Here is a 14,016-nt window from a genome sequence, read left to right as displayed (position 1 = left end):
TTATGCAAGTTTTTTGTTAAACAATCGAAATATAAAATAAAAATTATTATTTCCACAGTATAATTTACCGAAAACGACCATTAAATGTGTTATTTTTACCGAAATGGCTGAAATAAAAATTTTTATTTAGCGCTGGAGGTTTTTTTATTTTTCGAAAACAGTCAATTTAAATTATCTAAATTACATTCAAAACATGATTTGGAGAGAGTATGATATAGAGAGAGGTTTTTTGTTCTTGTTCTTTCAAAATATTTATATTATATGCATTGGTACGCTTTGCATTAAGTGAAAAAATTTACAAATAAAGGATTACATTAACTAAATATTTTAAATGGATCATTATCACATCACACACAATCATATGAAAATAATGATATCTGAGGAGAATAAATAAAGTTTTAACAGTATATATAAAAATATAAAATTATGTTAAAGCAACATAGAATTTTAATAACAACTTATCATGTTTTAATTAAATTATTTATTAATAACCCATTTGGTAAATTTTTGTTTCGTTTTGAATTTTTAATTTTGAAATGAAATCACAAATTGAATCAAGTAAAGTTTCATTATTCTAACCAACTGCAACATGAATATATTTACATTTTACTTGTTGTAAATTAGTTTTTAAATTTTTTTATTTTTTCCTACAATAAATAGTACTTAGAAAATTTTTAGAAAAAAAAAAAAAAAATAGTATTTAGAAAATTCAAGTAGTTCTGTGGAAAATGGCAGAAAGTTTAAACACAATATGTGCATGCTGCTTGGAGATATATGGTAAACGGACTGACAAAGTTGTAAAAATCACTCCTGGTATTGAAAAACATATTCAAAACCTAATATGGAGAGAATATGATGTGGAGAAGGAATGTTGTCCAAAGGTTATATGCTCATCATGTGCAACAAACCTTTATGCTTTAAATAGGGGTGAAACACAAAAAATTGGGAAATGGATAACTAAAATATCACAGGTATTAATTATAAAATTAAGGAATGTTTTAAAAATAGTGTAAAACATAAGTAATGCATAGTAGCTATGTTTTTGCTATTTATATTAAGAAGATGTAAAAATAGAAAAGTATTTTTTTTTCCAAAAATTAAAATTTTATAGTTTTACATTCTGAATGTATGAAGTATATTTTAATTTTGTAATAAATTTTATACTTTTATTACAGAATAATCAAAATTTACCATTTTTGTGTTTTTATTAAGATTCATCGACAAAAATTAAAAAGAACAGCAAATATTGAACAAAAGGCAGCTGGGCTTGTTCCAATCAATGATAGAAACACAGAAAGTGATATCAAACTGCAGAAAATATGTTTTTCAGTTATTGGTAAGTATATTTGTAACTATATATATATATATATATATATATATATATATATATATGTGTGTGTGTGTGTGTGTGTGTGTGTGTGTGTGTGTGTGTGTGTGTGTGTGTGTGTGTGTGTGTGTGTGTGTGTGTGTATATATATATATATACACATATTTATATATATATATATATATATTATATATATATATATTATATATATATATATATATATATATATATATATATATTATATATATATATATATATAAACTTGAACATAAACAATTTAAGCCGATAGGTTTATTTCTTGAATTAATGATAACTATTGAACTATTTGTTAAAGATAAAAGAGTATAAAACTATTAAATACAACAAATATTAAAAGAGTTTTTACTATGAACTCTAACTGGCTAATAAATAGTGGTACCTATTATGCATATTTTTTATTTTAAGGAAAGGAAATAACTCATTTATGCTGCAAAAGCCAAGCTGTTGACAATCTTATTAGCCATTCAGAAGCACTTGGACATGTATGTAGTGAACAAATAGCTTCAGGTGCCTTAATTTGTCCTTTAAATTTAAGTTTTTTAAAATCTCAAACTTTCTAAAAAAAAATATTTTTCTAGAAAACAATTTAATGATTTTTTTACTTTTTCAGACCTCCTCAAAAATAAAATGAAGAGAGAAAACATTAAACCTGGTGAAAATTTTCCACTTAAGACCTTCGGATTAAATACATTAAATGTTGTTGTTGGAAGACCAGATACAAAATCTAAAAGAATATCGCTTAAAAAGTTATCCTTTGATGTTATAATGGAACTCTCAAACTCCTTAAACTTATCCAAAAGAAAAACAAATATTCTTTGCAGTAACTTGCATGAAAACCTTGGTAAAAATATGGTTGATACCAATATAACGCTTCAAATGGAAGGGTTACATGATTCTTTGTCGGAAGTCTATGATTTCAAAACTGAAACATTTATGTCAGGAGATGAAAAGCTAACTCGTAGTCTAGTGTTTGTTACAAATACATCAGATCTTATTCTTCAAATGATAAAAGAGAGAGGTTTAGATCCTTACTCCAGTATAGCTAGAATTTCAGTAGATTCACGACAAGGATTTTTAAAATGTATTTTAAATGTTTTTAATCCTTTGGACAAATATTCAACCTCAACAAAGCTTGATGATGCTGGTGTAAAAAGATCTATAATTTTGTCTTTGGTGGAAGATGTTTCTGAACACAATGGAAATCTTAACATACTCCTTGCTCCACTGAGGTTAGAGGATGTTAAATACTCAGTGGCAATTGATCTTAAATGCAGGAATTCTTTATTTGGTCTTAGTAGCCACAGTGGTAAGTTTGCATGTCTTTGATGTGAGAGTGAATGTTTACTTGAAAGTGGTGAAAAAAGAACGTTTGTTGCTGATGGTGAAAAAAATTTGTCGCTGATGGTTGCAGATATAAGCAAATGAAAGAGTTCAAAAGCTGTATCTCTCCAAGAATTCTTTACTTTGATGATCCACCAGAAACATTGGTTGAACATATCATCCCACCTCCAGAGCTTCACCTTTTTATTGGGATCATTTCAATGTTTGTAAAGATTTTACTTTCTCTGTGGCCTGGGTTTGAGTCATGGCTAAAGACTTATTATATCATGTTTCGAGGCTACCATGGGATTGGATTAGATGGTAAAAATGCACAAAGATTTTTAGACAATTTGGATAATCTAGATTAATAAGTGCAGCCTCAATTGATCCAAAAATAAGATTGCTTCTTCCAGTTATTAGTTGTACTAAAATGTTTTCAATTGTAAAAACAAAAGCATTTGGGATGAAAGCTGAAAAGTTCTTGTCAGAATCAATTATAGATTTCAAAGATTCATTTCAAAAACTTCAAGTTCATCTGAATTATAGCTTTGAACATCACTTAAATGTAAGCTGGAAAGTTCATATACTTATTTGCCATCGGTACCCTTTCCTCCAACATAATATATATGGTTTGGGTGTGTATGCTGAAAAAGCAGGAGAGAGTGCACACCACCACTACCACCAAGTATGGAAGAGGTATAAACGGTGGTTAGAACATGATGACTATGCTACGCAGCTGAAGAATAATGTTGTAGAATTTGGAAAAAATAATTTAAAACAAATTTTTAATTTGTTATCCTTAATTTTAAAATAAATTTAGCATTTATATTATATTAGTAAAAATTTGGAGAATAAATTAAAGGGACCTGGTCATGATTTTTACAGATTTTAATAAAGTAAATCAATATTTTTTATGCTTAGCAGTTAGTTTAGATTTTAAAAAGAATTTAAATACTCTTTTTTAAACCCAATAGTAATAACCAGCAAAAAAAAAATGGACTAAACCAAAATTTGCCCTGAGGATCACAGGGGAGCACAGTGCCCTCTAAGTAATCTATTCAATCAAAACACCATCAAAGTGAGTAACAGCTGCACCAAAAATATTGAAAAAATAATAAAAAGCCACAACAAGAAAATCTGTTCAGAAAAACCAAAAGAATACCCACCCTGCAATTGCATAAAGAAAGAAAACTGCCTCTATAATAGGAAAATGTCGAGTCTCTAATATTATTAATAAATGTATAGTTTCCCCCCCCCCCCCCAACACTCTAGAAAAAGTATATATTGGCTTGGCAGAAGGTGAATGGAAGAAAAGATAAGCTAATCACAAACACTCATTCACAAACAAAAAGATAAAAAATTCAACATCCTTTTCAAAGCATATATTGCAGGTAAAAGAAAACTTAAAAATAACACCTAAATTAACATGGTCAATAATTAAATAAGTCTCTGCCTACAGCAATGTAACAAAAAAATGCTTGATTTGCCTTTATGAAAAACTTTGCATAATATCATACAAGAGCAATACATAATATCATACGCAAGAATTATTAAATAAAAAAACAGAAATAATATCCAATTAAATATTCCACCGCGGTGCTCTGTGATAAGACCGTAAGGACTTCTTGGGCATCCAAATAAAATTACAAAAAAAAGAAAACAAGTTCTTACTTGACAACCATAAGTCCAAAGATTAAAAACCCAAACCATGCTCACAAAAAGTAATAGTTTTCTAATAATTTTTGAACGTCACGATAATTGTTAAGAGTATACTTTTGAACGAAAAAAACAGTGTACTATTTACTTGATGATTGCTAAATCCATGAAACTTTTAGTAGCAAAAATCATACAATTATTTTTAGTTAATCTCGTCAAAAAATCAATATACAAATATAATTTTTTATTTTTAGACTCAGCTTGGGATATGTTCCTCCTAAATCATTTCCAGCATCCGGGTCCTCTTTCACAGAACGCCTTCTTTCACTGGTGCCTATATTGGGAAGATTATTGATCCTTTATATAGAAGGATGGAACCCCGTACATCCCCAGAGAAAGAGAGGGGGTACTGGAAGGAGAAGACGGGATAGCTCAAAAATTTTGAGTTGTTATTTTTTGAGTAATATTTTTTTTTTAATATATTTTTGTTGATTAATTTTTGTGTTTTTCAATTTTTCCTTATAATTTTAATGCTATCAAATTAAATCATTTAAATAAGGCATTTTTATTAACGATACTCAATGACAAGAAATAAAAGTCAGGGTCAAAGATATAAAAAAGTTGATTTTAATCTCAAAGGCCTTGGTTTCCGCACAACCAAAAAAAAAATTAAATCAAAAAGTAGTAGTTAGGTGATTGTTTGAAAGAATAAGTTTGTTAGTTTATTGTTTATTTAAATCGTGTTTTTGAGTGTTAAATGTTTATTGTTACTGTATATTTACATATTAAGGGCGCAAAGTTTATATTTTAAACTATTGATTTTGTAAGTATTTGCTCAGCACTTAAATGAAAAAACAATTACAGCTAAAAGTAATCCTTTGTTAAATATTTGAAAAAATAAGTGGATGAGTTATCATGGCGGAAAAAAAGAAACTTTCAGGTTTCTTTTATAAAAAACGCAAATTAGATATGGAGAGAGAAGACAAAAAAAAAGCAAAGGCATTAAGTAAATTTTTCTCTTTATTAGAAAAACAAGATGTAAACGATAGTCAGCATCAATTTCAGGTAAGAAATAATACAAGAGTGCATTTATTATTATCAAGTTAGTTAATAAATTCAATAATAATAATAATTTAGAGAGAAAATAGACCGTTATTTAAGCCTTAATAACCATTGTGCGCAATTTCACAACACTTTTTTTATTGATATTTGGTGTTGGGTGTACTTTCAACCATATTTATAAGTTATAACAAAAAAAAATAATAAGATAACTTGTACTCTAGGAGCAGAAGATGTCAGAAGAAAATCCACAGCCTCAAGTTTTAAAAGACATTCCTATAGAAGCAGTTAAATCTTTTTCTCTAAGAGAACGCTTACATTACCAACCAAGTACGAATACGTCAAGTTCACCATCTTCATTTAAGGTTTGTGCTTGATTTTGAATTTGTTAGTTTATATGCATTTTGTTGAAAAAAAATTATATACAGATACAGTGAAAGGCCTTCGAAAGTACCAAGTCTTGTTTTAAAATAAAAACTTAAATTTTAACTCCTATCCAACGAAATCTAATTTGAATTTAGTTAAAAAAATCTGCCGCAAATTATAAATGTTTTTAAAAATATAAGTAAATAATGCCAAGGTATTCTTTCTTTTTTTTTCATTTATTTATGTTTATCGCTTAAACAAGCGTAAATTGTATAAGATTACAAAGAATTTAAGCGGACTTTTCCACCACGTTATTCTTTATTTATTTAAAAACTTTATTTTTAGTTGAATGTTTACAATAGTTTTATAAGCTAAATAAAATCAAAAATTAAATTCTTCACACAAATAAGTGAGTTAAAAAAAACTAAATCAAATTACAGTTGTATATTTGTATGCATATAAACATATATTACAGTTCTGGAAATTAGTAAACAAAATAAAATAAATGATAATAAATACGGCAAATTAATTTTTTTTGGTGTAAAAATAAAAAACAAACAAAAACACAAAAATAAAAGATAAAATATAAAAAAATACTTTTAACAAATTTTACAAACAAAAGATTTTTATGCCATTTAAAAAAAGTGCAAAAATTAGGGTTATGTAAGTTGGAAAAAATCAACTAAAAACCTTTGTCATAATCATCCTTCATCCACTATTAAAAATGAAACTTTAAAAATAATGTTGTTTTTGTATAAAACCTCATTTAGTAAAATAATCATCGTTATTGTTTCAGAACTCTGGTGCCGAGGAAAATGCGGTCACTTTGTCACTATCATGGGACTCGCTTGAAGACTGCGGAATGTGGCCAGCAAGAGTCACAGATGACGTTCGTCAAGTGCTTGTTGTAAAAGGACCAGTGCAAGTTAAAAATATTAACTTTCCTATTCACAGTTGTTCAGGCAGACGGTTCACAGTTGTCAATTACAAAACTAAGTTGCCAAATGGAGAAGACATTGACAGGGATTGGCTAGTGTATTCAATATCTAAAAATTCTGTTTTTTTTGCAAGCTATTTAGTATTGATGACATATATCTTTCTGGAACAAAGGGGTACTCTGATTGTCAAAACATGTCAAATGTTTTACGTACACATGAAAGGTCAACCTCTCACGGAAATGCGATCATTTCTTATCAAAACCTTGCCACAAGATTGCAATTAGGCAACACAATTGATTCCCAACATCAACGCATGATTCAAGCTAAAACAGACCATTGGTATGCAGTTTTAAAACAACTTGTTTGTATTGTGCAATTCCTTGGCACTCAAGGATTAGTTTTTCGTGGAACAAGTGAAACAGTTTTCAAAGAAAACAATGGAAATTTTTTAAAACTTGTTGAACACATTTCAAAATTTGACACTGTCCTTTCTGAACATCTTTGTCGGATAACTGCCAAAGAAACTCACGTGTCTTATTAAAGCAAACAACTTCAAAATGAGTTTATTGTTCTTCTTTCCTGTAAAATTACAGAGCATATTGTGTGTGAACTAAAAAAAGTTTTGTATTATTCTATAATTCTTCACTGCACTCCTGACGTAAGTCGTAAAGAACAAGTGACTCTTGTAGTTCGTTTTGTCTATGCAGTTCCAGGTGAAGAAGTAAAGGTAAGGGAACATTTTCTTGGATTTGTTCAGGTCTCAGATACATCTGGGCAAGGGTTGACAGCTTGCTTGTTAGATGAGCTTTCAAAAAAAGGAATTTCTTTACAAAATATGCGTGGCCAAGGTTATGAAAATGGATCAAATATGAAGGGAAAAAATGTAGGAGTACAAAAAAGGATCCTTGACCTTAACCGACAACCTTTTTTTGTTCCTTGTGGAAGTCATTCATTAAACCTTGTTGTCAATGATCCAGCACTTTCTTGCACTTTAGCTCTTAACTTTTTCAACAATATTTAGGAACTTTATAACTTTTTTTCTGGATCAAACCACAGATGGAATATATTACCAAACCATGTAACTAACTTGACTGTAAAACCTTTAAGTGAAACCCGTTGGGAGAGCAGGGTAGACTCCCTCGAACCTTTGCGATACCACATTGATGAGATTTATGACTCTGTCAATGAATCAAGGTTAAATTTCTTAGATTAATGCTTTTGGAAAATGTACCGCTATGGGAATTGCCAAAAAAATTACAGATTTCAAATTCCTCTGCTGTTTGGTCACTTGGTATGATGTTTTGTTCAAAATTAATTTAGTATGCAAAACACTTAAAACTGAAAACTGTTGATTTGCAGAGCACTTTGAAACTAATTGAAAGTGTTAAGTAATTTTTGGAGAACTTGAGATTAGAAAATGGACTGAATAACTTTATTACAAATGCAAACGAACTAGCAGAAAAACTGGACATCGATCCAAATTTCTCTGATGAAGGAGTGGCTAGGCCAAGAAAGATCAAAAGGCAATTTTCCTATGAAAGCAAAGATGAACCTGTGAAGTCGGCAAAAGAGTCTTTTAAAGTAAATTTCTTTTTTGTAGTTTTAGACGCTGCAATTAATGCATTGTCAGAAAGATTTGAACTGATTGAAAATCACAGCAAACATTTTGAGTTCCTCTATAACTTGAAAAAAATCGACAAATGTGAAACATATGCAATTAAAGAAAAGTGCAAAAACCTGCAATCCATTTTGACAGCTGATGGCATGAGTGACATCAATGGGAATGAACTGCTTTGAAAAATTGTTAGCTCCAATGTTGCTAAACGATAGCTGCCCCAAAACAACACTGTCTTATATTACAAAAAAACGCTTGATTGACATCTTTCTCAATGTGTATGTAGCTCTGAGAATTTTGTTTACCCTCCCCGTATCAGTGGCCAGTGCAGAAAGAAGTTTTTCTAAATTGAAAATTATCAAAAATTACCTTCGATCGAATCTTTCTCAGGACCGCTTTAGTGGGATGGCCATATTAGCAATTGAATACCATGTTCTGAGTACAATTGAAACCAATTCATTTCTAAAAGACTTTGCTAAAGTCAAGGCAAGAAAAGTTTGTTTCTAAAAGTTTCTAAAAGCATTGTGTTTGTTAAAGGCTTGCAACTTTTTAAAATTATTATTCAATACAATGTTAGATTTGCTGTTTACATTGTCTATAAAAGTTATTTTACGATGTTTACTATTTTATGTCACTTTGTATTATTAATCTACCTAAAAAATATACTGTTAGGGTTATTTATTTGTTTATAAAAAGATATTTGCTATTCCATTGGATAGTTTTATTGACAACATGTTTATATATATATTTTTATTAATAAATCTTTTTGTTAGTTTCTTTGTTTAAAAATTAATTTTACGGCGCTTTTAATTATGTATTCAGTTTTTAAGTAATGTACGGTAAATATATGATAGGATATTATGTTTGTAATGTATTCTAGGGGTTTTAATAAGTGCGGCCGTGGTGCAGCGGTTAGAGCACTTGCTACATAAGCAGGAGATCTAGGTTCGAAACGTGCTCTGGAAAATTTTCGCGTCACGGTAAGGAAGGAGGCGTGAACTTCCTAGGTAAATGTACTTCCGTGGTGCTCTGTGACAAGACCGTAAGGACTTCTTGTATGCGCAATTTACCGAATGTATGCGCAATTTACCAAAAACACATTTTATGATAAGTTAATGATACGCATACCACTGTATTTTGATAGTTTTATTACAACTGTCGTGAAAAATTATTGGTTAATTTATATAACCTACTCTACTAAAATATATTTGATTGTTCATTTAATTTTTAAGAAACAATCACATACAAATATACTCATCTGATTATTTAAAAACTTAAAAAAATATTAAACCCTAAAAATACTTTTTAGAGTTTTAAATGACTACACTTTTTTTTATAATAAAGGGCGCCAAACCTTGATCTCGTATATACAAAAAAAAAACCCTTAAACAGGCCCTGGTCATATAAGGTTACATGTATTTAAATTTTGTAAATTTTTATGTAGGTGTTTCTAGGTGTGTGCTGTTAGTAATTTAAGTATGTGCAATAAACTTAGTATATTTCGATAACCCTCAATAACTTGAACTAATTTTGAAATTTCAATTAAGTCTTTGTTAATGGATTATACTCCCCATAACTCTAAGATTCTCTCACAATCTAACTTCTCCGTCTCTTGAAGGTTTGAGTTATTAAGAGTTAACAGTAATATGTTAAATTATTTGTTAATTTTGTAATTTTATTAGTTGCGTTGTTTTATGTTGATAGATGGCTCGGTTTACCTTCACATCGGTGTTTATAATTAAAAATGATTATTGAGTAGTTTCATTACTGAAACTAAATACATATAATCATTCACTAAAAGTCAAGGATTCAGCTTTCAAATTAAAAAGAGTTGTTATTCCAACTTGCAACAATAAATCTTAAAACTTTCACAATAGAAAAACAATCTCACAAAGTAAATTCCTGATTTGTTATCTGTTTAATCACAATTTTGAGTTTTCAAATAAATAAACAAAGCATAACACTTTAATGTGTAATAAGTGTTTTCAATAATATTTTTATTCCATTTTTTGGTCAATTTTCTTCTCTTAGGACTGATTTTTGAAAGTTCCTATATAGCAGAATTTAAGAAATGTTCTGAATGTTATTTGTTTTCTAAAAGCCAAAATGAAGTTTGACAATCTGCATACCATTTACTAAAAGCTACATAATAATAAAACAATATTATAAACTAAATTGCTATTAAATGTATTTTTGATACTTTTTTATGTATTTTTATATTTGATCTAGGAATTTTTTTTTTTTTTTTTTTTGCCATATAAATTTATTAAAGTCGTACACCATAATAAAAATACAAATTGCAGGGGCAAGAAAAAGACATAATTGGTCTTATCACCAAGCCCCTGAGTCTATACCGTAAATATAAGACAACAAAAATTAAAAAACGTAACACTATTTAATATAAAACGTTTTTCTAAAGACTTGATAAAATAAAAATTATCGGTCCTAATGTCCCACTTCAACTTTTTGTTTTTGTTTTGGTTAAGAAAATTTAAAGAAAAAAAAAAAGAATTCGTACATAGAAACTATATTACTAAAAAGCATGCAAGCAAATACGCATAATCATGAAGCTTTTCTTTTACACCAGCATATACCTTGAAATATGTGAATAGTTCTTATAAACCATAACATTTTATATTTATTTAAAAAAAAAAAAAAAGAATAAAAAAGAAGAATTTAAGCAATAACCTTTTTCATCTGCGGCATGGTAAGAGCAAGACGTGTTTATCAAAAAAAATTTACAATATGGAAGTTACAATGATAAATATTGAAAAACTAATAACCACCAAACTGGAAGAACAAAAAAAAAGTATTCTTAGTAAAACTATCAACCTTTTAAAAAAACAGGAAAAGATATTTAGCGATATCATATGTGCTAATCTAAAAATAATAACAGATCGGCTCGACAAACTTGAAAACGAGTTCAATAAAAGCAAATCGAAGGTTATGATAATTAAAAAAGACATCAATGAAATAAAGGAAAGTATCAGCTTTCAGGAAGAAAACTTCTTAAAAAAAATTTCGGAAACTAACAGCTTCATGGCCATGGAAATTAACAATCTAAAAAAAAAAAAATATTGACTTTGAAAATCGTTCACGCCGTTATAATCTAAGGAATGATGGTTTAACTGAGCTGCCCATGGAATCTTAGAATGACTGTATAAAGAAAGTTAAAGATCTATTTAGAAACAATCTGGGAATCTCTGAAGACGTAATCATTGAAAGAGCTCACCGCATTGGGAAAAACTAATGAAGATAAATCTCCAAGAACTATAATTATTAAACTACTAGACTTTCAAAACAAAAATAAAATCTTAACGCTATCAAAAAAACTCAAAGGAACCGGAATATTCATTAATGAAGACTATGCGAACGAAACGATGGAAATAAGAAAAAAGCTTTGTGAAGATGTAAAAAGATTTCGACAAAAAAAGTAAATTTGCTATTATCAAATATAATAAAATATTCGTCAGAGATTTTTGTAAATAGTTTTAATTTTTAACTAAGTCGAGATATGTGATTAGTTCTGTACATTTTTTATTATGCTCCAAGCAAACATGACAACGTTGAATCAACGTTGAAAACCGGTCGCAAAAGATGTTGCGGAAACGTTGACAAAGTAATCGATTTTGCAAAGATATGTAACGCTGTTTAATAGACGTTGATTAAACGTTATTGCGTAACGTTGAAAAAACGTTACTAAATGACGTTACAAAAGCGTCGCAACTAAACGTTGAAAAAGCGTTACATAAAAAGCGTTGAATAAACGTCGCAACTTAGCGTTGAAAAAACGTTACCTAAAAACCGTTGCATAAACGCTGTTAAAGTAGTCTATTTTGCAAGGATTTGTAACGTTGTTAGTAAAACGTCGATTTAACGTGACTCAAAGACGTCGAGTAAAGGTTTAAATATAACGTTGAATCAACGCTTAAATGCGCTGTATAAAATATCGCAAAATATTATTAAACGTAATTACACGTGGCTATAATATATATTGAATTGGCAAATAAAACTAAATTGTAAGTTAAACTCTGCCCTCGCAATATTTCCAAAATCAATTTTTAATACAAACATTAATATACAATGATAAATATAAAAAAGCTTAACATATACAATTTATTGATATATATATAAAAATATAAATATTTTCTTTAAAATTTATGTGTGTAAGTGTTTGCATATATATTTATGCAATATATAAAAATACAATTAACAGGATATCGTATCGATAGGCCAGAATATCATTGAGATACAGAATCTAAATCAAAAAACAAAACTTGTACCATTAGTAGTCTGAAGGCAAATGTAAAAAAAAAATGTTATTAAATTAGTATAAGTATTATTAAATTTAAAAAGTAAAAATATATATATATATATATATATATATACATATATATATATATATATATATATATATATATATATATATATATATATAAATATATATATATATATATATATATACATATATACATATATATATATAAATATATATATATATAAATATATATATATATATATATATATATATATATATATATATATATATATATATATATATATATATATACATACATATATATATATATATAACTTATTTATATATATAATTTATAATTATAGGTTCAGGTATCACTCCATTGACTAGTTTTTAACTATATGAGTGACACCTAACCTCATTTATATGAGTTTATAAATATTATTGTAAATTTTCATATTTTATGGTTAAATAAATGGATCATTATTATTATAACGTCTGTTCACAAAAAATCCGGACTGATTTCAAATGTACACAAATTGTTCGAAATTTCGAATTTTCGATTCGAAATTTTTAAATTTAATCGGTCAACAACAACAGTTTCATTTTGTGGCAAAATTGAGTTTAAATAATTAATTCAAATAAACATGGAGCATCTAAAAGAGAACGATGTTAGAAATGTGATTGGAAATTTTTATAAACAAAACATAAACAGTGGAAAGAAATTTACAGTGGATCATTTTAAGAAAATGGGAATCGCTAAATCTACAATTTATGACATAATTAAAAGGTCTGAAAATAATTTGCCAATGAATAGAAAAATCGGTTGCGGCAGAAAACCTTTTCAAATTACACCAGAAAAGAGAGAGTCCATGATTGCAAGAGCAGAAGAGAGAATCGGGATTTCGCAAAGAAAATTGGCACTAAAATATAAGATAAGCGTTTCATACGTAAATAGATTATTAAGTATGCATGGACTAAAGTATACTAAAAGAAAAAATGCACCAAAAACAACAGAAAAGCAAGAAATTAAACAAAAGAAAAACTTATTAAAACTATCAAAAACTTTTTTCAAGCCATCAAATGAGTTTGAAATCATCATGGACGATGAATCTTATTTCTGTGTAAATGGTGCAAATTGTTCACAAAACTCTGGCTACTATACAAAGGAAAGTTCTCAAACTGATCCTAACATTAAACTCAACTTCGAAAAAAAGTTTGACGAAAAAGTTCTCGTTTGGATTACAATCAGTCGTTTTGGTTATTCATCGCCTCATTTTGCTGTAAAAAACTGTGCACTGGATGCAAAAACTTATTCTAAAGAATGTATTACAAAAAGACTTCTTCAATTTATAAATTCCAAGCTTCAAAACATGAAAATTTTATTTTGGCCTGACGGAGCGAGATGTCATTATGCAAAACACACATTAGAAACTTA

The 14,016-nt window shown here is 28.2% G+C and overlaps 1 long non-coding RNA gene across 2 annotated transcripts in view; it reads right to left on the bottom strand.

The window, feature by feature from the left end:
- Positions 1 to 12,484: 12,484 nt before the first annotated feature.
- Positions 12,485 to 14,016, bottom strand: part of LOC136090689 (uncharacterized) — a 5,697-nt gene continuing 4,165 nt past the window's right edge. For both annotated transcript variants that reach the window (XR_010643642.1, XR_010643641.1), the window contains one exon: positions 12,485 to 12,578. This is a non-coding gene — a long non-coding RNA (uncharacterized LOC136090689). The remainder of the gene's footprint in view (positions 12,579 to 14,016) is intronic.

This window comes from Hydra vulgaris, chromosome 14 (assembly GCF_038396675.1).
Source record: "Hydra vulgaris chromosome 14, alternate assembly HydraT2T_AEP".
Lineage (NCBI taxonomy): Eukaryota > Metazoa > Cnidaria > Hydrozoa > Anthoathecata > Hydridae > Hydra > Hydra vulgaris.
Note: the sequence above shows the minus strand (reverse complement) of the source record. Positions and strands in the feature narration are given on the sequence as shown.